The sequence below is a fragment of the Bos indicus x Bos taurus genome, chromosome 1, assembly GCF_003369695.1.
Source record: "Bos indicus x Bos taurus breed Angus x Brahman F1 hybrid chromosome 1, Bos_hybrid_MaternalHap_v2.0, whole genome shotgun sequence".
NCBI classification, from domain to species: Eukaryota; Metazoa; Chordata; class Mammalia; order Artiodactyla; family Bovidae; genus Bos; species Bos indicus x Bos taurus.
In genome coordinates, this window is record NC_040076.1 from 110,242,779 (window position 1) to 110,266,380 (window position 23,602).

The window sequence follows — 23,602 nt, forward strand, 5'->3', positions numbered from 1 at the left end:
CATTGCTGCCACAGGGCAGTGATGCTGTTCCCTCTATCTGCAAACTTCTTTCTTGGGATCTTCACTTGACTATCCAAGATACCAGCTTTCAATTCTCAGAGCAAATGTCAATTCCTAAGAAAAACCTTCTGTAACCACCCTATCTGAAGCAATGCATCTCTACCCCATCACAGTACCCAGTTATTGCCTTCACAGAGATTCAGAACATGCACCTCCAAACACACTGCTTTGGCGTATTTATTATTTTGAGCTGAAGACAATTGAGAAACAGCAGATGCAGCAAGGGTTCTCTGCTCTTCACCCTTTCTACCTAAAAGCATGGCATAAATTTCCAGTGAAAAAGATCTCACCCTGGTATCAAGAAAAATAAAACATTCTTATCTGGAGATGAATTGATACCAAGATGAATCTGCACAAATAAATCTTATTATAATAACCTTTCCCTTCCATTAGGTCCTCTCATATTTTTCCTAGTCACATTTTCACAATTTACTACCTCTAGAAACCTAAACCCTTTCCTTTTCTAGTTACTTTTCCACAATTTATCACTCTTTGTTAAAATGGTGTATAAGCCCCCATGTCTCACTGCTTCTTTACGGTTTTACCTCTTTCCTCTTTAAAGCCCCCATACCATATAAAAATATGAACATCAGATAAAATGTGTATGTTTTTCTGCGCTTAATCTGTCATTTGTCAGACAGGTCCAAGCTACAGATCGTAAGACAGTAGAGGAAGAGTTTTTCCTCCTCTATCATTGCACTTACCTACCAAAATCTATATTGTTTATCCTGGAGTTGGTGATGGACAGGGAGGCCTGGGCATGCTGCAGTCTATGGGGTTGCAAAGAGTCGGATACCACTGAGCGATTGAACTGAACTGAGCTGATGTTTTGTTCAATGTCATCCCCACTAAAATGAAAGCTCAGTGAAGGTAGGAAATTGTTTGTTCTGTTTACTATCATATCTATAGGCTTGGCACATAGTCATGCTCCATAAATGAATCTCTACAGAGGGGATATAGTTTAAGTCCCAAGGAGAGTGAGATATTTGAGAGAGAATATTGAAGGGAAAGTCCCACTAACTGGCCACCACTGATAGAACTGTTTGTTTCTGGTCCTGAGCACAAGCTACTACCCTAATAGAGCATTTACTAAATGCTCAGGCAACAGATCTAGTTTAAAGAGAGAAGAAGACAACTATGAAGATTTGAAGGAGGACAAAGTAAATGGCCAGGAAAGAGCATTGTAAGGCACACAGTAAGAAGTCTAAAAGTAGAAAAAATACCAAAGAACAAAAGCTTAATTTTAAAAAGCAGTTTTAGCAAAGAATCCTAGGGAGAGAAAAGGGATGGAGCAGCAGGGGGATACCATCAGGGAGAGAAAGCAGGAAAAAAGAGAAAGACAAACACAGAGAGGGGATGGAGAGAAATTAGATAGTAAGCCATATTCTGTTCAACAGTGAATTCAGACTAACTCAAGTTTGAAGCAGGGACATTTGCTGGGTTGACAGTGATAACAACCCTCCACCAATAATAGTGGGTTTGCCCAGGTTTATCACAGTTTCTGATGGCCCATGATGGCCTTTTCAGGTTTCATGTGCCTCCTGACCCTTCCCATGAAGAGCCTGCTGTGGTTGATCTGAGGTGCCGCTACTAGAATGGCAAATTAATAGAAATTTATGTAGTGTGTGCTACTACAGTGATGCATCTTCTCTGGCAATTGCTAGTTTATTAGCCATGAAGTACCTATAAAATGTTTGTGTAGGGAAGTATCAAAGCAGAAAACAAAGTGATTAAAAAAAATTTTTTTTTTTAATTTATTTGGCTGTACCAGTCTTAGTTACAGCACACAGGGTCTTCAGTCTTCATTGCAGCATCTTTTTTTTTTAGTTGCAGGATGCAGAATTTAGCATGTGGGATCTAGTTCCCTAGGCAGGGATTCCAGGGATTGAACTCAGGCCACCTGCATTTGAACCTCAGAATCTTAGCCACTGGGCCACCAGGGAAGTCTGAAATGATTTTTTAAAACATGAACTTTTGTTCATGTTTGAAAATGTATAAGGTGATACAGACATAGACACACACACATATATGGAGAGAGCTTCATGAACTTACATAGAGACTGTTCTAAATAATCATTTCTGCTTTAAGCTAATATTATAGGAAATTTTTGTGTTTCTTTTTAAAAATTGGTTTTTAGAAAAGGAATGTCACAAAGGAAATTATAAATGGAAAATTGTGCAAAAATAAATTTGATGATAAGTTCTCCCCTTGTCAAAATAGGCCTGGGATAAAAGGAAATGAATTTGAAGAGATTTTAAATTGCATCATCTCTTTCTTTCTAATCCATTTTCATATCATTTGATGTCACTAATGTCACTATATTATTAGTGTAGTGGAATTAGTATCAAACAGCCCTATATTTGCATTCCAACTCTAGTAGACCCTTGCTGGGTGAGTCACATAATCTCTCTGAGCCAAGTTTTTTCCATCTATAAAATGGTGACCATAGGATTGGTAAGGATGATGTAAGATAATATGTATAAAACATCTGGCACAAAGTAGTGTGCTATGCACAGCCCTAGTGATTATTACTAATTACATTCATATGACAAATGTTTATCATGTGCCTTTGGTAAGGTAGGCATTGTTCTAGGTGCTAGGGATAGATATCAGGGCTACCTGTGGGATTTTACACAGATCATATACAAAGCAAATCCAAAGACCATCATTCAAAAGAATACTGTACCTGTGAGCTAGGAGCATACAATCTTGGGAGCCATACTTTGTTATTCTAACAGTGGAAAATGGGTAAATCTTACACTCTCATGAAAGGAATAATATTTATTATTATGGCTTTACATTTTATAAAATCCCTCTCATTCGTTCACCCTAAGAGTAGCTATTTAGTAAACCAATAAGTGCTGTTTCAGTTCAGTTCAGTCACTTAGTCGTGTCCGACTCTTTGCGACCCCATGAATCGCAGCACGCCAGGCCTCCCTGTCCATCACCAACTCCTGGAGTTCACCCAGACTCACGTCCATCGAGTTGGTGATGCCATCCAGCCATCTCATCCTCTGGCATCCCCTTCTCCTCTTGCCCCCAATCCCTCCCAGCATCAGAGTCTTTTCCAATGAGTCAACTCTTCGCATGAGGTGGCCAAAGGACTGGAGTTTCAGCCTCAGCATCATTCTTTCCAAAGAACACCCAAGGCTGATCTCCTTCAGAATGGACTGGTTGGATCTCCTTGCAGTCCAAGGGACTCTCAAGAGTCTTCTCCAACACCACAGTTCAAAAGCATCAATTCTCTGGAGCTCAGCCTTCTTCACAGTCCAACTCTCACATCCATACATGACCACAGGAAAAACCATAGCCTTGACTAGACGAACCTTTGTTGGCAAAGTAATGTCTCTGCTTTTGAATATGCTATCTAGGTTGGTCATAACTTTCCTTCCAAGGAGTAAGCGTCTTTTAATTTCATGGCTGCAGTCACCATCTGCAGTGATTTTGGAGCCCAAAAAAATAAAATCTGACACTGTTTTCACTGGTTCCCCATCATTTCCCATGAAGTGATGGGATCAGATGCCATGATCTTTGTTTTCTGAATGTTGAGCTTTAAGCCAACTTTTTCACTCTCCACTTTCACTTTCATCAAGAGGCTTTTTAGTTCCTCTTGACTTTTTGCCATGAGGGTGGTGTGATCTGCATATCTGAGGTTATTGATATTTCTCCCAGAAATCTTGATTCCAGCTTGTGCTTCTTTCAGCCCAGCGTTTCTCATGATGTACTCTGCATAGAAGTTAAATAAGCAGGGTGACAATATACAGCCTTGATGTACTCCTTTTCCTATTTGGAACCAGTCTGTTGTTCCATGTCCAGTTCTAACTGTTGCTTCCTGACCTGCATACAAATTTCTCAAGAGGCAGGTCAGGTGGTCTGGTATTCCCATCTCTTTCAGAATTTTCCACAATTTCTTGTGATCCACACAGTCAAAGGCTTTGGCATAGTCAATAAAGCAGAAATAGATGTTTTTCTGGAACTCTCTTGCTTTTTCCATGATCCAGCAGATGTTGGCAATTTGATCTCTGGTTCCTCTGCCTTTTCTAAAACCAGCTTGAACATCAGGAAGTTCATGGTTCACATATTGCTGAAGCCTGGCTTGGAGAATTTTGAGCATTACTTTACTAGTGTGAATTGAGATGAGTGCAATTGTGTGGTAGTTTGAGCACTCTTTGGCATTGCCTTTCTTTGGGATTGGAATGAGAACTGACCTTTTCCAGTCCTGTGGCCACTGCTGAGTTTTCCAAATTTGCTGGCATATTGAGTACAGCACTTTCACAGCATCATCTTTCAGGATTTGGAATAGCTCAACTGGAATTCCATCACCTCCACTAGCTTTGTTCATAGAGGTGTTTTCTAAGGCCCACTTGACTTCACATTCCAGGATGTCTGGCTCTAGGTGAGTGATCACACCATCGTGATTATCTGGATCGTGAAGATCTTTTTTTGTACAGTTCTTCTGTGTATTCTTGCCATCTCTTCTTAATATCTTCTGCTTCTGTTAGGTCCATACCATTTCTGTCCTTTATTGAGCCCACCTTTGCATGAAATGTCCCCTTGGTATCTCTAATTTTCTTGAAGAGATCTCTAGTCTTTCCCATTCTGTTGTTTTCCTCTATTTCTTTGAACTGATCGCTGAGGAAGGCTTTCTTATCTCTTCTTGCTATTCTTTGGAACTCTGCATTCAGATGTTTGTATCTTTCCTTTTCTCCTTTGCTTTTCGCTTCTCTTCTTTTCACAGCTATTTGTAACGCCTCCCCAGACAGCCATTTTGTTTTTTTGCATTTCTTTTCCATGGGGATGGTCTTGATCCCTGTCTCCTGTACAATGTCACGAACCTCATTCCATAGTTCATCAGGCACTCTATCAGATCTAGGCCCTTAAATCTATTTCTCACTTCCACTGTATAATCATAAGGGATTTGATTTATATCATACGTGAATGGTCTAGTGGTTTTCCCTACTTTCTTCAATTTAAGTCTGAATTTGGCAATAAGGAGTTCATGATCTGAGTCACAATCAGCTCCCAGTCTTGTTTTTGCTGACTGTATAGAGCTTCTCCATCTTTGGCTGCAAAAATATAATCAATCTGATTTCGGTGTTGACCATCTGGTGATTTCCATGTATAGAGTCTTCTCTTGTGTTGTTGGAAGAGGGTGTTTGTTATGACCAGCGCATTTTCTTGGCAAAACCCTATTAGTCTTTGCCCTGCTTCATTCCGTATACCAAGGCCAAATTTGCCTGTTACTCCAGGTGTTTCTTGACTTCCTACTTTTGCATTCCAGTCCCCTATAATGAAAAGGACATCTTTTTTGGGTGTTAGTTCTAAAAGGTCTTGTAGGTCTTCATAGAACCATTCAACTTCAGCTTCTTCAGCATTACTGGTTGGGGCATAGACTTGGGCATAAACATAGTGCTGTTTCAGCAGTTACCAAATATTCAGTGCTATGCTAGGTGGAATAGGCAATGTAGGAGTAAGAGGGCTTGCCTTATATCTGAAATTGCTGCTGCTGCTAAGTCGCTTCAGTCATGTCCGACTCTGTGCGACCCCATAGACGGCAGCCGACCAGGCTCCCCCGTCCCTGGGATTCTCCAGGCAAGAACACTGGAGTGAGTTGCCATTTCCTTCTCCAATGCATGAAAGTGAAAAGTGAAAGTGAAGTTGCTCAGTCGTGTCCAACTCTCAGCGACCCAATGGACTGCAGCCTACCTGGCTCCTCCGTCCATGGGATTTTCCAGGGAAGAGTACTGGAGTGGGGTGCCATTGCCTTCTCCATATCTGAAATTAAGCAGTTTCAAATTCAGTTGAGAAGTCGAGATACAAAAAATGGGGACAGATTATATTTAAGTACTAATTTGCACAGGATAATTAAATACAGACAGATCTCACCTTGCTTCGAGTGTAGAACGTAAAAATGACTATGCAAGCTGAAGCCGTGCCAAGTGATCTTCTTAATCAATGGGAAACATTATGATTATTCCAAGACATTTAAAATTTTCTCTGAAAACATTAAAAATCCTCAAGTCTCCTCTTAAATGTATAGGAAAAAGAAAAAAGTAGTAAATACTCACAGTCTGTAAACTATAAAGCATTAGAAATATTGAGGATTAAAGTATTTTATTTCTTTGTGAAAGCCACATCAAGAGTAGTTTCAACTGTACTTATAGTCTTATCATATAACTTGCTATAAATCTTTTCCATGCATTGGCAAAATTATCATTTCTTTCTAAGTTTGGATCAGCTTCCAACATTTTATCCCTTGCATGTTCACTGTTGTGAAATGTATCCAAGAGCTTTTTTAATATGACGTCTTTTCCTGGATTCACTTCCTCTGGGACTTCGTCACCCTTTTCATCACAACCACTTTCCTCTTTAATGTCATTAGTTTGTTCACTAGGTGCCTCTGGCTGCACATGGAGAAGGGCTCACACTGCAGCAATGCCAACATCACCACAGTCTGTTATTTCTTCTATAATTCCATTCACACTGGATTCAGATTTTACTTCCAGCATTATCTCTTTCTGTACTTGGCTGCACTTTCCTCATTGTTGATCAATTCCCTCTTTTGATTAACCATTTCTGTAAAATGTCACAGAGGTTTATCTCTCGGAGACAAGGAAGCAGGGCAACTGCACACTTTACTATCTCTGTGATAAGAAAAAAATCTGGGTGAACTGAATAACAGATGCAAGGTGACCATACAGGCTTTGGAGGAAGTGATGTGATTAGTCATGGATCGTGATGTACATCTGTTATTTACATAGTGATTGGTGCACTGAAGTGTTAGGAACAAAGTTTGTACTTTATGCACTTACAGTTAATATACCATAGAGCATGCCGAGTAAGATTTGAACTGTGTTATTGAGGGCCTAGTATTATTAATTAATGTGTAATAGCTGAAATCCACACATATCGAAACCATGTAGAAGACCTTCTATTCTACGTATCTTTGTTAGATTTCAGAGTATATCAGTAGAAAAATATGTTCTCATGATAGAAAGCTATCTCATATGTTACAACCAAATTGGATTAAACACGAAACGTTAAGGGTAATACATGAAAGCAAAGTGTTAAACGTGTACCTTAACGTAAGTAAAGCTAATAAATCTCTACTGTCACAGATTAGTACACCTAGTATAGAGTGCCATGGCACCAGAGGCCAGAGTTCAGTGGTTGGTGGTGTTTTCTCACACTTTATTCCACCTTTTTTTCTCTTCTACTTTTACCTTTTTGTTTTCCTTTTCTCCCAGTTGAAATTCAGATACAATTAAATGTAATATATTTTATTGAAAATAGCAACACAGAACCTAATTTATATAAAAGTGTTATAGCTCTCTATCTCCCTCCTCCTTTTTACCCTTCTAATTGATCTTTCTATCTGCACCCAGATAATGTTTTTCTACTCATAATCATGATGAAGTCATTATGAAGTAGTGGAAAGTGGAATGATTTTTTTCGTGTTCGTATTTGTACTATGTTCAGTGTTTGAATTCTTCATGACAAGCATTGATGAACATGTTAATGGCTACAAAAGCAGTAGCGATTTTCCTCAAAATCAAAACAATGAAATTTGAATGCATTGTTAAAAATAATTGAAGGAAATCTTCTAGAATTTTCCTCACTGGCCAAGCAAAATTTATGAGAATTTTTCTGAGGCAGGCACAATTTGGCATTTTTAATGGGAAAATAGGTACTTGATCTTTTCCTCTGTACTCATATTATGAACTTGATTCTTCTTAAAGGGAACTGACAATAGCCATGGTTCTTCCTAGAAAACAATCAACTGCTTATTCTTTTAACTCTCTCTGCTCTGCTAAAAGTTATTCCTCTAACTGTAAAGATCTTACCAAACTTCTTTGTTGTTGATAAAATTGTAAACTCCACGAGAACAGGGACCATATCTTCTTCATTCTTGTACATAGGTACTGATAAATATTTGTGGGTATAAATGTTTTAAAATTTTTTTCTTAAAATATAGAATCAGTGCTTTGCTATATTAAGAGTAAAGAGCTGGTTTAAAAGTCTGCCTAAAATTTTGTTTTGTTTTGTTTTCAAACTCAGAGCTTTCCAGTTCAGGACTATCAACCTTCCCAGACTGTATAGAGAGGCTGAAGATTCTAGGAAAACACTCAGGTTTACATTCAAATATTAAGAAATCATCAATGTGGTGGTGATTTAGTCGCTAAGTTGTGTCCAACTCTTGCAACCCCATGGACTGTAGCCTGACATGCTCCTCTGTCCATGGAATTCTCCAGGCAAGAATACTGGAGTGGGTTGCCATTTCCTTCTCCAGGGGATCTTCCTGACTTAGAACTTTAACCCAGGTTTCCTGTATTGCCGGCAGATTATTTACCGACTGAGCTATGAAGGAAGCCCAATCATCAATAGTAAGTGAAAATGAGAGAGAAGCCATATGAGTCTGTTTTACATTCCTTTAAATTTTGCTCCAAATAACACTTTTTATAGTCAAACATATTAGTGTTTATTATTAATACATTGATTAGAATAGCTACGTGTTTCTAGCACACTATTTTTTCCCCATACCCTGGTTGACAGATGGGCTTTGTGCTTTTGTCCTTGGTTGAGCAGATCAATTAAAAAAGAAGAACAAACACCTAGTTACACTGTATTCTCAACCTTACTATGGATAAAATCAGGATTGAGGTTTTTTAAATCTGTTTCTCTTCTTTATACTACCTCCTGGGAGTTCTGCTTGTCTATTAGCCTCAATTTCTATTGAGACAAAGAGTAGTTCCAAACCTCTCTCCTGCCCTGCTCTGTCACCTCCAAAGCCTCTTTAATTTTATATTTTTTGTTGTTTATAATAGATGTCTCATGATCCCCTAAGAGTTAGTATCTTGATAGAATTCTCTCCCTTCTTAATCACCAAGGCCACTTCAACTCTGACACTTGAGAGTCCCTCACAACAGTTTTTCTCATCTGGTTGTTCTGATTTGTCTCAATTTGTTCTGTTTAGAGTTCGTGATAACTGCTTCCTCCCCTTCATTTCTACCACTCCTGAATGAATCCTAATCCTCCTTATGCCTGGATTGTCCAACAGTCTCTACCCAGAGCCCCTGACCCCAACCCAGTCTGCAGTCAGGAGGCAGAACAGACTCTTCAGCTACCATTTTCATCCTTGTTCTGCCCACTGGAATCTTCAGCAATTCCCTAAAATTAACTGCATTTTATCAGCTTCCATTTAAGAGTTCCATTATCTACCTCCTTTTCTTATCAAATTATGCTACTTTCTTGTTGAAAATTGAGCATTTATAATCAAATTATGCTGCTTCTCTATGGGAAACCTCATTTCACTCCAGACTGCTTACCAAGGCCTAATAAAGTGTCTGCCTATCTTTCTGACCTTGTTCCTACTGTGCTTGCCACAGGTCGCTTGTTTCTTTCTGTTCCTTCTTGCCCAAAGCGCTTTACACTAGCTTTTCCCTCTGATGTGAAAGTTCTCAGATCACTGTATGACTGGCTTTTTCTCATCATTTGGGACTCAGTCAGCAACTGCTGATTCCTCGGAGAAGTCTTCCCTGATCATCCCATCGAATGTGCATTCTCTGCTGCTACTGTCACCTTGTTTAGTTTTATTTTATTCATAGTACTTTATATCATTTTTCACTTGTTTATTACCTGTCTGTGCCATTGGAAAAACCAGTCCACAAAAAACCAGGACCTTGGCTCTCTTGTTTACTGCAGGGCTTAGAACAGTGCCTAGCACACAGTTGCAGCTCAGGAAATATTTCTTGAGTGAATGATAGTGACATGATTTTTACCCCCTAATTAAATCAAGCCATTCTCTGTGCTGTCTTGCCTGTCCATTTACAAACTCATAATCAAGAATTTTCTTTATTATGTTTCCTTCTACTGAATTCCCCTATTGTTCCTTCTTATGAATTTGTATTAATCACTTCCTTCAAAATCTAGTGGGCTTCCCTGGTGGCTCAGAGGTTAAAGCATCTGCCTCCAATGTGGGAGACCCGGGTTTGATCCCTGGGTCGGGAAGATCCCCTGGAGAAGGAAACGGTAACCCACTCTCTAGTATTCTTGCCTTGAGAATCCCATGGACGGAGAATCTCGTAAACGGAGAAGCCTGGTAGGCTACAGTCCATGGGGTCACAAAGAGTTGGACACGACTGAGCAATTTAACTTTTCAATTTTCATTAACTTTCAAGATCTAGCACAAGTGCCGCCGCTTGCAAAAACCCTTCTTAAATTCTTCCTAATGTGAGCATTCTATTGCTCCTCTCCCATAAATTCACCCCATGGTTTTTGTATCATCTTGTGCTTTAAAAAAATAGATCAGTGTGTTGCTTTGTAACTGCAATTTGTGTGTGTGTGTGTGTGTGTGTGTGCTTTCTGAAGTCATCTAAAATTGTTTTCCTGTTGAAAGAAGGTGTAGTTAAGTGATGGAAGCTTTAGACTGGAAGTCCTAGAGAACAATTTCAGGCCACTTTGAACAGGCTACTTCCCACATCTATAAAATGGAACAGTTAGTCTAGAACAGAAGTGTTAGTCTAGTCTAGAACAAAATGGCAGCCTACAGGTTGAATGAGACACACACATGTGTTTCATCTGGCCTGAGGAAAATTCAAATTAGTTGGCAATGTTAAAAAACTGGGAAATTTTTGCAGAACTTGGAATTCTACCCTCTCTGGACAAAAAAGAAGAAAAAGAAATCAACAGATGGGGCAATAAGAAGCCTACATTTCTACATGGGAACAAATCCACTGAGAAGGAAAAGTGACTGTCCCTTAACACAGGGTAGGAACTCTCTGATGTGACATGGTGCCCTAGTTGCCTGGTACTTCACTTCATTTGTTTATGCTAACTCTCTGTTAAGAGTTTGAATATATAACCCCAAGATTGTATCAATTCTGAGGTCCCTTCTAACTCTATATATCTATCAGTTCAGTTTAGTTCAGTCGCTCAGTCGTGTCTGACTCTTTAGGACCCCATGAACTGCAGCACACCAGGCCTCCCTGTCCATCACCAACTCCTGGAGTTCACTCAAACTCACGTCCATTGAGTCGGTGATGCCATCCAGCCATCTCATCCTCTGTCGTCCCCTTCTCCTCCTGCCCCCAATCCCTCCCAGCATCAGGGTCTTTCCCAGTGAGTCAGCTCTTCACATGAGGTGGCCAAAGTATTGGAGTTTCAGCTTTAGCATCATTCCTTCCAAAGAAATCCCAGGACTGATCTCCTTTAGGATGGACTGGTTGGATCTCCTTGCAGTCCAAGGGACTCTCAAGAGTCTTCTCCAACACCACAGTTCAAAAGCATCAATTCTTCGGTGCTCAGCCTTCTTCACAGTTCAACTCTCACATCCATACATGACCACTGGAAAATCCATAGCCTTGACTAGACAGACCTTTGTTGGCAAAGTAATGTCTCTGCTTTTGAATATGCTATCTAGGTTGGTCATAACTTTCCTTCCAAGGAGTAAGCGTCTTTTAATTTCATGGCTGCAGTCACCATCTGTAGTGATTTTGGAGCCCAAAATAATAAAGTCTGACACTGTTTCCACTGTTTCCCCATCTATTTCCCATGAAGTGATGGGACCAGATGCCATGATCTTCGTTTTCTGAATGTTGAGCTTTAAGCCAACCTTTTCACTCTCCTCTTTCACTTTCATCAAGAGGCTTTTGAGTTACTCTTCACTTTCTGCCATAAGGGTGGTGTGATCTGCATATCTGAGGTTATTGATATTTCTCCCAGAAATCTTGATTCCATCTTGTACTTCTTCCAGCCCAGCGTTTCTCATGATGTACTCTGCATAGAAGTTAAATAAGCAGGGTGACAATATACAGCCTTGATGTACTCCTTTTCCTATTTGGAACCAGTCTGTTGTTCCATGTCCAGTTCTAACCGTTGCTTCCTGACCTGCATACAGGTTTCTCAAGAGGCAGGTCAGGTGGTCTGGTATTCCCATGTCTTTCAGAATTTTCCACAGTTTATTGTGATCCACACAGTCAAAGGCTTTGGCATAGTCAATAAAGCAGGAATAGATGTTTTTCTGGAACGCTCTTGCCTTTTCAATGATCCAGCTGCTGCTGCTGCTGCTAAGTCACTTTAGTTGTGTCCAACTCTGTGTGACTGTTGGCAATTTGATCTCTGGTTCCTCTGCCTTTTCTAAAACCAGCTTGAACATCTGGAAGTTCATGGTTCATGTATTGCTGAAGCCTGGCTTGGAGAATTTTGAGCATTACTTTACTAGCATATGAGGATTCTAGATAAATGTATCTTATCTCTCTACCAAGACTTGAAGTTATAGTGCCTTGAAGGATAGTGCCTGGTTATTTTTCTTTGCTTATGCAGATTATAGTGCTCAGATAAAGCAGATGCTTAAAAGTTGTTTGTTGAATGTTAAATTTAGTTATATATACAAATATGCAGTAAAAACCAAATACTACCTAATAAAAACTTTATTACAAATGTTTGTTTGGCTTTTACAAAGAAAGACATCATATCAAATGTAATTAAAATACTAACACAGAGTTTATATGATATGGAGAATTTAACTCTGGACAGATATCAACCAGATGAAGTTTCACGTAGGCAGGAGGAACGAAATGTCTCTCAGTCTTCTTTGTCTGTATGTAGCTCCCACTAACAGTTCATTGTAGTTCTGCGGGTGTATCAAGAGCAGATTGTACTCAAGAGGTGAAAAAAATATTGCTATTTGCCCTCCCAAGTAACAGTCATGTGTTCAACAGCTGGGACTTGCTGAGACCCTCATTTGTTATAATACCAATTATTACCTTTGCTGTATTCCCACAAAACCACAAAATATTTGGCATAGTTCAAGACCACCATATTTAATAAATCCCTTTATTCTTTCTGCAACAATCCATTAACTTTTAAGGGGAAGACATCACACTAAAATATTTTCCATGGATTAACAGCAATAGATATTAGAGTCCACACCCAGATTGGGCCATATATGGTACACTGAAGTAAATAGAAGTGTTGAATATATTACTGAGGGCAGATTTGTTGCCAGGGTTGTCAAAGACTATATTCTGAACACTTTCTTAATTTTTTCCATTTCCTACTGTTAATATAAAGAGTACTCATAAATGACATAAATATTTCATTTGAGAAAAGACTGCATTACTCAAAATGTCTACAGTAACAAAAGACATAGTTGATACTGTGCCATTCATATTAATACCAGAATAAGTCTTTTTTATGAAGTTTGAATAATTGTAATATTTGAAAAATATTTTAGAAATTTACATTTATTTGGAACATTATATTCTAAAGAATTAAAAGACAAAAAAGTTAAGCTAATTGAAAATATCAGCAGTTAATTTGGACCATTTTAACCTCTATCATGTGTACAGGGACTGAGTTGGTGTGTACTTTTATACTATCTATGAAAACATGGCTTAATAAGTAAATGAATAATATAAATAATATTTGAAAGGAAGCATTTACTTACCAAAGAAAGTAATTTGTCTTCCAGCACTTGAGATTTCTTTTATTTATAAAGCATTCTATTCAAAGTATAGGCAAGACCAGACCTTCTTGGATATGCTAATTATTTTTATCTATTTACTAAATCTAGGTCTTAACTGCCAGTACTTGTTAGTCATTTTTCTGGTTACTGTATGTACTTGAAAGTAATAAAGCTACATTTCCTTCAAAATGGCCTAGTTGGTCCAAATTAGTGAGTTTTTCTGTATGTATTTGTATTTGGGTTTGGATAATTTTCATCTTTCACTGATGTCTAAACCATTGCAAATCACACAGTTTACATATTAAAGAAATCTAGTTGCACCCAACAGTGAAAAGTAGAGTAGAAGAAATCTTTTGCAATCTGTGTGATTTTAACCTTGCTGAGTCTTGTTTATAAAATGGGGGTGATAGTATCTATTTCCTAGGGATGTTTCGAGATAAAGATAGTAGAGATAAAGCAAGCGTTCTCTTAGTAAATAAGGTCCCTGTTATCACGATCATTCCTAATATGTGTTGAAGATCCTATGTAATAAATCATGCATTTTCTAATTTATCCTGCATTATTCCCATTTTGGGCTTCTCAGGTGGTGCTAGTGGTAAAGAACTCTCCTGCCAATGCAGGAGACACAGGAGATGCATATTCGATCCCTGAGTCAGGAAGATTCCCTGGAGGAGGAACACTCAAGTATTCTTGCCTGGAGAACCCCATGGACAGAGGAGCCTGGAGGGCTACAGTCCCTAAGGTCTCAAAGAATCGAACATGACTGAAGAGACTTAGCACACATGCATGCATTCCCATTTTGCAGGTAAAGCCACTAAGGCTCAGAGAATTAAGAAACAGATCATACGTGTTGAAGAGCTTCTTCCTTTTGGCTTCTGCTTGTAAACTAGGTTAACAAGGCACTATTTTGCTACAAAAACAAACTTAGAAATTAACCAGCACAGCATCAATGGTCACTGGTGAGTAGTGACTGCAGTTCTGAGACTGGTTTTCATAAACCCTTTGTAGAAGCAGCCTCAGTATTTTGAGGCTGTACCCATTGCAGGGAATATGCATCATCCCCTATCCATCCCCTCCTCCACCCCTGGACACTCTCCGTTATGAATTGAGTCCTGAGAACTTCCTGTCTCTTTACTCCCCCAGGGTTTTCAGCCACAGTCATCTCTGACATGTATTTTTACCCTCCTAGTTATTTGCTTTCTTAGACTCTTCTATTACTCTAGTCAATGTCTATTTCACCACATATCTTTCTGTTGTTATAGAGGAAGAAGTTGGTGTTTGGATTGGTTTAGAAATGTTGTTCTTTCCAATTCATACCACTCCCTGACCCAGTAACTTGAGGGAGCACATGGCCCTGAGTACAGAGGTGACTCCCCATGAAGCATTCTTTCCCTAGGCTCTTTTACCCCAATCACTTGAAGCAGGTTAGTGGAAGGAGAGGTATGGTGGTGGTGGTGGTAACTGTAGTGGTGGTGCTGGTGGTAGTGATGGTATTGGTGACAAGTGGTGACAAGTGGTGGTGGAAAGAGTTTGTTCAACTACATCTGCATTTCACCCAGCAAATATTTGTATGGACATGGGATTTCATTCCGTTCTGATAAGTTGAACTTACCAATGTTTCATAGTTTATCAGAAGCATATGATATTAAAATTGAAAGTTCCCAAGCAAACAGTATCTCTATTCCTCAAGTGGCATATGTCTTCATATGTTTGGTTGTATTTTTTTCCTTTAAAATTTAAAAGATCTTCCACCACTTGCGTGAAACAAATGCTTTTAACAGAAGGCCAGGGAGGGAATTCCCTGGTGGTCCAGTATTGGTGCTTTCACTGTCATAGGCCCAGGTTTGATCTTGGTTGGGGAACTAAAATCCTACTAGCCCAGCTGTCAAAAATCCCCAAAACAAACAAAACGCCACAAAAAACCATAACACCAGGGATAACATGGATTCAGGTAATGTCTCAGTTCTTGGGAATTCTAGGTATGGTACCTATGCTAACAAGACCGTAAGCTCCTAAATGGATTCTACGTAATTTATGGAAAAAGACAATATTATGCTTGTCATGTTGAGTAACTAAACAATTTAGAAGAAGAAATGTAGCTCTAAAAGATACTTTATATCAACAAAGAATTTCTGGATGTGTTTAGAGATCACAAGCTGCCCACCTAGGAGCAAAAGGTATTTCAATGAGCTCAATCTCAGCCTTAGGAGAGGCAGATAGAAGAGTAGACTAAGACCACACCCTGTGGAAAAGCCTTAGGACAACCTCAAAACAGCGCATAAAAGAACACGAATGAAGCTTGGGTAGGGTGCAGAACAAAATTTCCTGGGCTCTTTTATGGCTCTGTCTGTTCTTGCAGTCTGTGACCTCAGGGCTCCGCAGACTCCTCCCTGGGTCTGTCAAATGGAGGAATGCTCCTCCTGGTTAGTGGACACAACCTAAGCTCTGTACTGTGAAACTCACAGACCCTTTGCTCTAGGTGTGGTCAAAAGAACAAAATTATTATTATAATTACTAGGCATAACTTGAGTCACTCTGCATCACATCTTCCCTAAATGTGTACCCTGGATCTACATGTTGTTACCAAGAAAAAAGGTGACTGCTGGACTAGGAAAAGACTTCTGTTGAAATGATGGATTTTGCACTGTTTTGTTTTCTAGAACCTGTCTTAGTAATCACCTGCAAAACTACAATTTTGGCAACATGAGCTGGCAACCTAACATAACGTTGCTGTATCTTGGATTATGGAAGTGTCTTTCCACATGTCCAAACCTGCCACATTCTCTTCCTACCTTCCTCCGTGCTTCATCAACAATGCCTGCTTCTTTCAACTACCTGGATCTTCATGTGCACCACTTAAATACAGCAGCCAGGAGCCAGTGTGGCCACTGAGCATGAAAAATGAAGCCAGTCTGAAGTAAGTGTACACACTGGCTCTCCAAGACTTAGTATGAAAAAAAGGAAAATATCTTATTAATAATTTTTCACATTGCTTTCAGGTTGAAATAAAAGTAATTTGGATGTATTGACTTAAAGCATGATTAAAATTAACTTTACCTTTTTCTTTTTTTTTTTTAATATTTTTGACTGTGGCTAAGAAAGTTAAAAATCACAAATGTGGCTTGCCTTTTTGGCTCAGATTGTATTTCTATTCTAGAGTGGTCTAAATAGTTTCCAGTCCTTTGCATTAGCCAGGTCTATTTAAGAAAAAACATCTCCTTAGACAATAGCTTCTAAAAATGTTTAATCTCTTTATAGAAATATCAAATAGTTTCAAATGGATTATCAACTAAATTTAGGTATCCAAACAGCCAGTAGTACTGGAAATTCAAATCTGTTAAACTGTAGATCAAATAATTGGTCAAGCAGTGGTACTAATGCTTTTTTGTGTCATGTACCCATATTGTTCATTGAACAAATATTTAAATTACGTGTGTACTGTATTCCAGACTATGACAGGCTCTGAAAATACAGCTGATAAATCTGAGGAAAGTTTTAGATGCTTTCCGCAGAGGAAAAAAATGTATATATATTTATTTATAAATTTAATTTTAGATTCTTGTGAATCTTCTGGAGCCCATCCATGAATCCTAAATTAATAATTTCTAAATTTGAGAATAGAGTATGGGCTTCTGGGCTTGACTACTGACTCCACTCAGGAGACCCTGGGCTATACTTTATTTTCTGTAAGTGCTAGTTTCCTCATGTCTAAGATGTGGAGATGTGAACAAACAGTAGGAAATAAGAAAAGTTAACACTGAGATATATAAAGGCATTCCTCTCATAGTCTTCCTAAGCACCCAACTATGTAGATGCTAAATAGATCATAACTATTATTTCTCACCTTGCCTTGTGTGAGAAAATGAGTCAAAAGGATAAGTTAGAAGATGGATTCTTCATGTCTGAATCTTCCTTTCTATGTCAAGTTCTTAAATTATGTAGCAGCCCTAGAGGTTAGTTGTTTAAACAAAAATAAGACTTTTACAACCAAGCCATGACCTTTTAAATAAGTTGTTCAGAAATGGTGTGTAAGCGGTCTGGGGTAATTTGTCACTACAGAACTGAGAACACATCTGCCCACACCTTGAGAGATACTATGTGGTATGTGCATATGTTTTTCTGTGGTTTGAAAACAGATTCGTGTCTGCAGACCTTACAGATGGGTTCCTGTTTGGGACAGGTTATTTTGTTTGTTTTTTAGAAAACTGTCATGAGATATATATATATATACACACACACACACACACACATATATATATAAATTTTTTTTTTTCTTATAGGCAGTCTGAAGGCAACCTCCAGCAGGAACAAGCAGATGCAAATTTCAGAATGTTAAGTGGCCCTGAATGAATAAGAACTTGGGCTAAGAAGCCAAAGCTATTCCTATACTTGCCACACTCTGGAATGATCCATCTTTCAAATTATTAAGTAAAAGGTAGAGTGACTCACCAACTACCAGGCAGTGAGGGTAAATCAGCCTTGTCATAATTTTACAGACTTCTCCTTCCACTCATGAAAACAAGTTATGTATGGTATTTACGTACATCTGTGTTGCTGGGCATTTTCCAAATGCCTCTTGGAGAACATTAAACAGGAAATTGATGCCACAGGGCAAATATTCATTCTTCCCATCCTCTCTCACAAAAACAAGTACAGATTTGCTGTGTCTAGACTGACTTCCCACAGTGTGCTGTTGCTTATTCAGTTTTACACTAGAAGGAAAAAAAAATTCTCTGTTTCAATTTTAAGAATGTTGGAAATGGCTAAAATGCATAAACAAAAAAGCTTCTCTCATGAGAGCACTGAAGTATAGAATTCAGTGCTTTATAAAAATCACAAAATTCAAAGGTTAATGATTGTTCTTCATGCCTACTGATGAAAGTCAATTTGTATCACATTAGACACATCAAATTTGGTTTAAACAGCATGTGTTCTAATTTTCAAATGGAAAAGCTTTAAGCAGCTGGTCACTGCAGCTTTTCACATAGGGATGGTATCTCTTTCCAACCTGTTACAGTGGTCTTTGGTTAGTGTCCTCCTCAGGTCCATTTCTCCCTATTTACTTCCTTAGCAGCCCAGAAAATATCTGGAGATTCATTAGGCTCTGGAAAAACTTAATCTTCCAGTCCCAGGAATAGAGAATGTGAGTCAGGTTAAACTATTCAATGCATTCTCTCCCCCAGCCACAGAGATTTATTCAAAGAGGGCATGTGATCTAAGCTCATCCAATCAAAGTGAATCTTGAGGCATTTTCTGGGGAAAAAAGTCATTCTGTTTTTCCTGGTAGACAAGAACACTGAAGTAATTGGCAGTCATATTAGGGTCATAACGGGGATCAGCCTTGAAATAAAGCAAATACTGTGGAGGGCAGAATAGAGAAACTGAATTAAACTAGGCCCCAGATGTCACCATTTTACTGCTGGATCAAGCTTGGCTTAAAGTTCTGTCTCTACACCATTTAACAATATAAACCATTAACCTCCCATGTTGTTTGTATTAGCTTGATTCAAGTTTTCTGTGATTGTTTCATAAGTCCCATACCTATCTGTTAGAAAACATTTATAAAACAAAGGGAAGAGGATAAAGAGAAAATCTAATGGGTTACTTTGGAGGTTCATTTTATAACTAAATATAAAAGGCCAAGGTGAGTAAGGAAAAGAAGAGTGATTGCTATTGAGAACAGGATGAGGCAAAAACATGTTTCACAGTGATGAGTAACCACCATAGTAATGTGGGTGGGAGACAAGTCAATCTATGTATCTTCCTGGGCCCAGGCAGGGGTGGGGTTTAGTAGCAGGAAGGATCTACCCTGAGGGTAAGACCCTCCCCATCAGCCCTTGGATTGAACTACTTAGCAACATACTGCTGTTTACAATTTCAAAGTCATTTGACCTCCATCCTCTTAGTTGCTCCTGACCACCTCTATCTGAAGAATTATAGATTTTTGATATGTCCCATTTTATGGATTGGGAAACTGAGGTCCAGAGACTCTAAGCTATATGTATACTAAGCAAGCAGTAGAGAATGGGCATAGAGCTCAGATCTTCTTAAGCATATATCAACCTTGAAGGCTGTCCTTTTTGCATTATATTTAGTATTTTGGGTCCTCTAGAGTGAGGCTTGGAGGTATTGACAACTGGCTTCATTCCTGCTGTTTCCTCCACTTTTCCCTTTACCAACATTAGCCAGAGTTTATTTTGTCTGGTATAATTTCCTTCAGTAGTGTATCATGCTCTGAAAGTGTCCCCTCTCTACCCCCCATGACCTGACACCATCAGAACTCCAATTTCTTCAGCCCCTTAAGAGAATAAACTGCAAGGAATGGGCTTGCTGAATGAATGCTCACTGAGATGTGAAAGGCTGGTAATAACTTTAACTGTTAATCCTATCTCTGAACTTTATAAAGTACTTTATAAGTAGGTTTTTGGAGAGATTTTGACTTCCATCAGAAGGGGTTAATCTCTCAGTGTGAAATTTCAGGCAGTGTGGCAAATTGGAGGCAGACTATTTGGGGTAGGGGCGCTTCCTGGCAATCTTGCTACATAAACCAGTCTTCCTTCATCTACTCACAAGGCTCCACTCTGGTCCAGCCCACGACTTATCAGATAACTTTGAACACACCTTGATCCTTATACAGAACTATTCTTTCACCAGCTAACTTGGACTTGATCACTCCCAAACTAGTTCCATACATCTCAAAGCTTGACTCAGCAGACTCTCTGGAGAACTGCCTGCGTGACGGCACAAAGCAGCCTGCAGGCCCTCCAAGAGCCTGGGACGTGGATTTGACAAAGATACTGTGATATTTAGGTTTTTTCAAGTGACAAGATGCAGAGGGCCTATTTGGGATACTTCAGGAGATGGAAATTACTAGAACAATAGATGGGGCACTATAGAGCTATAAAAAAGCAACTTTTAGCTGGCCAGGTCTCACAGAGAATCAGAATGTAGTACAGTGCACAGCAAGAGCTTCTGACACCCTCATGATACAAGAACTCTGGTCATCTGATCATTGCCTCAGGCTTATTTATCCTTGCTCTAGTGAGTCCACTATTGTGACTCAGCTACTGTCTATCTTCATTTATTTCTCTTTCTTTCTGACTCAGTTTTCCCCACTTCATGGTTTCTACTACCTCAACGCTTGTTTTGAGACTTTGAATCACATCCCTCTGGATCTCTGTTGTTCTCTCCTGCCCGTAACCTACTTTTTGTCTCCATTCAAAGACTCCAAGAGAGGATATGTTTGGGTCCATTGGTTATTGTCTAGTTCTGAGCATCTACTTCCCAGCATCTACTGGGCTCCCTCATGAGTTCCCTGTGGACCAGGCAACAACCCCTGGTTTAACTAGTCTTGTGCTCCTGAGCACCCTGGCAACCCTTGGCAGGTCCCTGGCATGCTAAAGACTCCACCTGGGAGATTTCCTTCTCATCTCCTTTTAGCAACAATTCTTTCCCAACCAAAACAAAAACAAAGACCAGACTAGGCACAACAGAAGGACAGGTCACTGTATACATGGTTGACTTCCCTGGTGGCTCAGACAGTAAAGCGTCTATCTACAATGCGGGAGATCTGGGTTCGATCCCTGGGTTGGGAAGATCCGCTGGAGAAGGAAATGGCAATCCACTCCAGTACTATTGCCTGGAAAATCCCATGGACAGAGGAGCCTGGTAGTCTATAGTCCATGGGGTCGCAAAGAGTCGGACATGACTGAGCGACTTCACTTAAGTGTAAGGTGCTAAGCGACATGTGAAAAATAAAAGGCTACTAAAAAACATGATCTCATTTAGTTAAGACCTAAAGAGAGTGTTATATATTCCAAATGCACCTTAAGAACAGGATAGTTGGGAATCACAATGGTAGTTCAAAGGAACACAAAGTATAAGAGCTAGAAAGTACATGGCAGGCCGCTTTTCCAGCCCTCTCTTCATAGTTGGAAGAAGCCCATAGAAGTTAACTGACCACTTCATTAATTCACACAATTGATGGTGGAGCCCTGACACCTGGCCAGTAAACCACCAGTCCATATTTCTGAACTAGTAATGGATTTTCCTTTCTTAATAATGGAATGGATCACATTTAATGCTCAAAGAACTGTACCGATTGTACCAGTGAATGTGGACAAGGGCTAATAGCAAAGTTGGAACATAGTGGTTTGAAGTATTTATACAAAATAACGTCTGTGTTTTCTACAGGGTATAGGATATAGTGAGATATAACAGAAAAAGGCCAAAAAGTAAGAGTTTAGAATCTCAGATTCAAGTCTTATTTTCCTGCCACCAACCAGCTGTGTACACTTGGACTACTGTCAACTTTCCAGGCCTCAGATTCTTCATCTAGGGAAAAATTAGGCCAGACAACCATTCAGACCCCATGTACCCATGACTCCTCCAGCTCTGCCCATTCTGGCAATGACAATTCACACTTTTTGGCATTAAGTACAGTGGGCCAAGAGTACCCAACCAGATGATTGCCAGTTGACTAAACTAAGAATTTAATAAGATGTTATCAGAAGTATCTAAAGGCAAATGGACTATGAAATGGATTTGGCCTTTCAAGAAATCTTGGCTTAGATTTGTTACTATTTCCAAAATTACCAGGAAAGGCATTTAAAATCCTAACATTTCATAGAGAAAAAAAAGAAAAGGGTTTCTATAGTGTACCATATATGGAGACACTTAAGCATGTCTTTATTTCTGGTAAGTTGAAAATGGAAGAGACATGACAATTATCCAGTACACAGAGTGGCATTTTAATATACTGTATCAGTAATAAATTTTGATGAATGTAAAACTAAAACTGGATTATGTAGAGAGAAGGGTCTCCTGCTTGAAAGTTATACTCTGAGATTGCCAATAAGTCTTTAGACCACTGGCAGTTCCACCATGGATGGTTGTACCTTGAACAGCTCTAAGGGGTGCCACTCACATAGAACCTATGTGGGTAGTGCCCTCTGGAGCTGTACATTGCACGAGTCACAGTGTACTCCGTAGTGACCCTGACCATAGAAACAATAGTGATTTCTTTCAGAACGCCATTGTGGTCAATGAAACTTAAGCAGTCTGCCTGTCTTACTAGCTCTTCTTGTATTCAGAACAAGCAGATATTCAACACAAAATTATTTCAGCTAGACAAAGAAAACATATTTTTATTTACTTAACCAGCTGTCAATCACTATTACATTAAGTTGTAGTAAATACACAGTGCCAAGAATAGCCTGGATTTTAATCCCAGCTTTTGCATTTCCTACTAGTTTTGTGAGCCTTGGGAATGCTGCGTAACCTTTCTATATCAGTTTCCACATATAATGTAAGGATGTTAATAGTGCCTGATTGTAGAGTTTTTATAAGAATTGAATTAAACATGTACATATTTCAAAATCCTTAAAACAGTGCCAGGCGCATACTAAGCTTTATGTATGGATTTGTTAAATAAGTAAAAATTACAAGTACCTGTTTGTTATCATTTACTGACTATTCCAGCATAGTCTATTAAACAAAATACTATATTAGTCATAGTACACTTCCAGTTATACATCTGACTCAAATTTTACTGAGACAATAATTAAAGCTGAGAGAAAAATAATATATTGAGAGTTGTTTAAAACCTCTCCTTCTCTAAAATAGACTAGACATGAAAAATATGAGTTACATTCTTAGCAATAAGGTACTATTTAAGATTTTGAAACAAATATTAGGTTCAGTATTTTGGACATAAATTGGATTGTCAGTAAAGCTGAACATCTTCTTACAGGTTTCACTTCTTCTTCCAAAGTCATAAATATAAATTGTTTTCCTAAGTTGACTATTATCCATTTCATTATGAGAATATGTAAATTCAGAGAAGTTAATTTGCTCTACTAATTTGAATTTATTACCCAAATAGCATAACAACAATATTAGAAGGAAGGAAATACCATTAACACTTATTCCCTAACACAACAGTTGTGTTTATTTTGCTTTGTTTCTTTCTATACCAAGTGGTTGGGAAAAAAAAGTAAGATGCTTAATAAGCCTCAGTCACCTGTCCTCTTTCCTTATCCACTAGGAGAAGTTTTTATCCATCCAGTAAATATTTGT

General features: G+C 38.9%; 1 long non-coding RNA gene across 2 annotated transcripts in view; it reads left to right on the plus strand.

Annotated features, from left to right (window-relative positions):
• LOC113893125 overlaps window positions 1-21,100 on the plus strand; it is a 42,634-nt gene extending 21,534 nt beyond the window's left edge. For both annotated transcript variants that reach the window (XR_003511230.1, XR_003511231.1), the window contains 2 exons: window positions 16,186-16,442; window positions 17,806-21,100. This is a non-coding gene — a long non-coding RNA (uncharacterized LOC113893125). The remainder of the gene's footprint in view (window positions 1-16,185; window positions 16,443-17,805) is intronic.
• The last annotated feature ends 2,502 nt before the right edge of the window (window positions 21,101-23,602 follow it).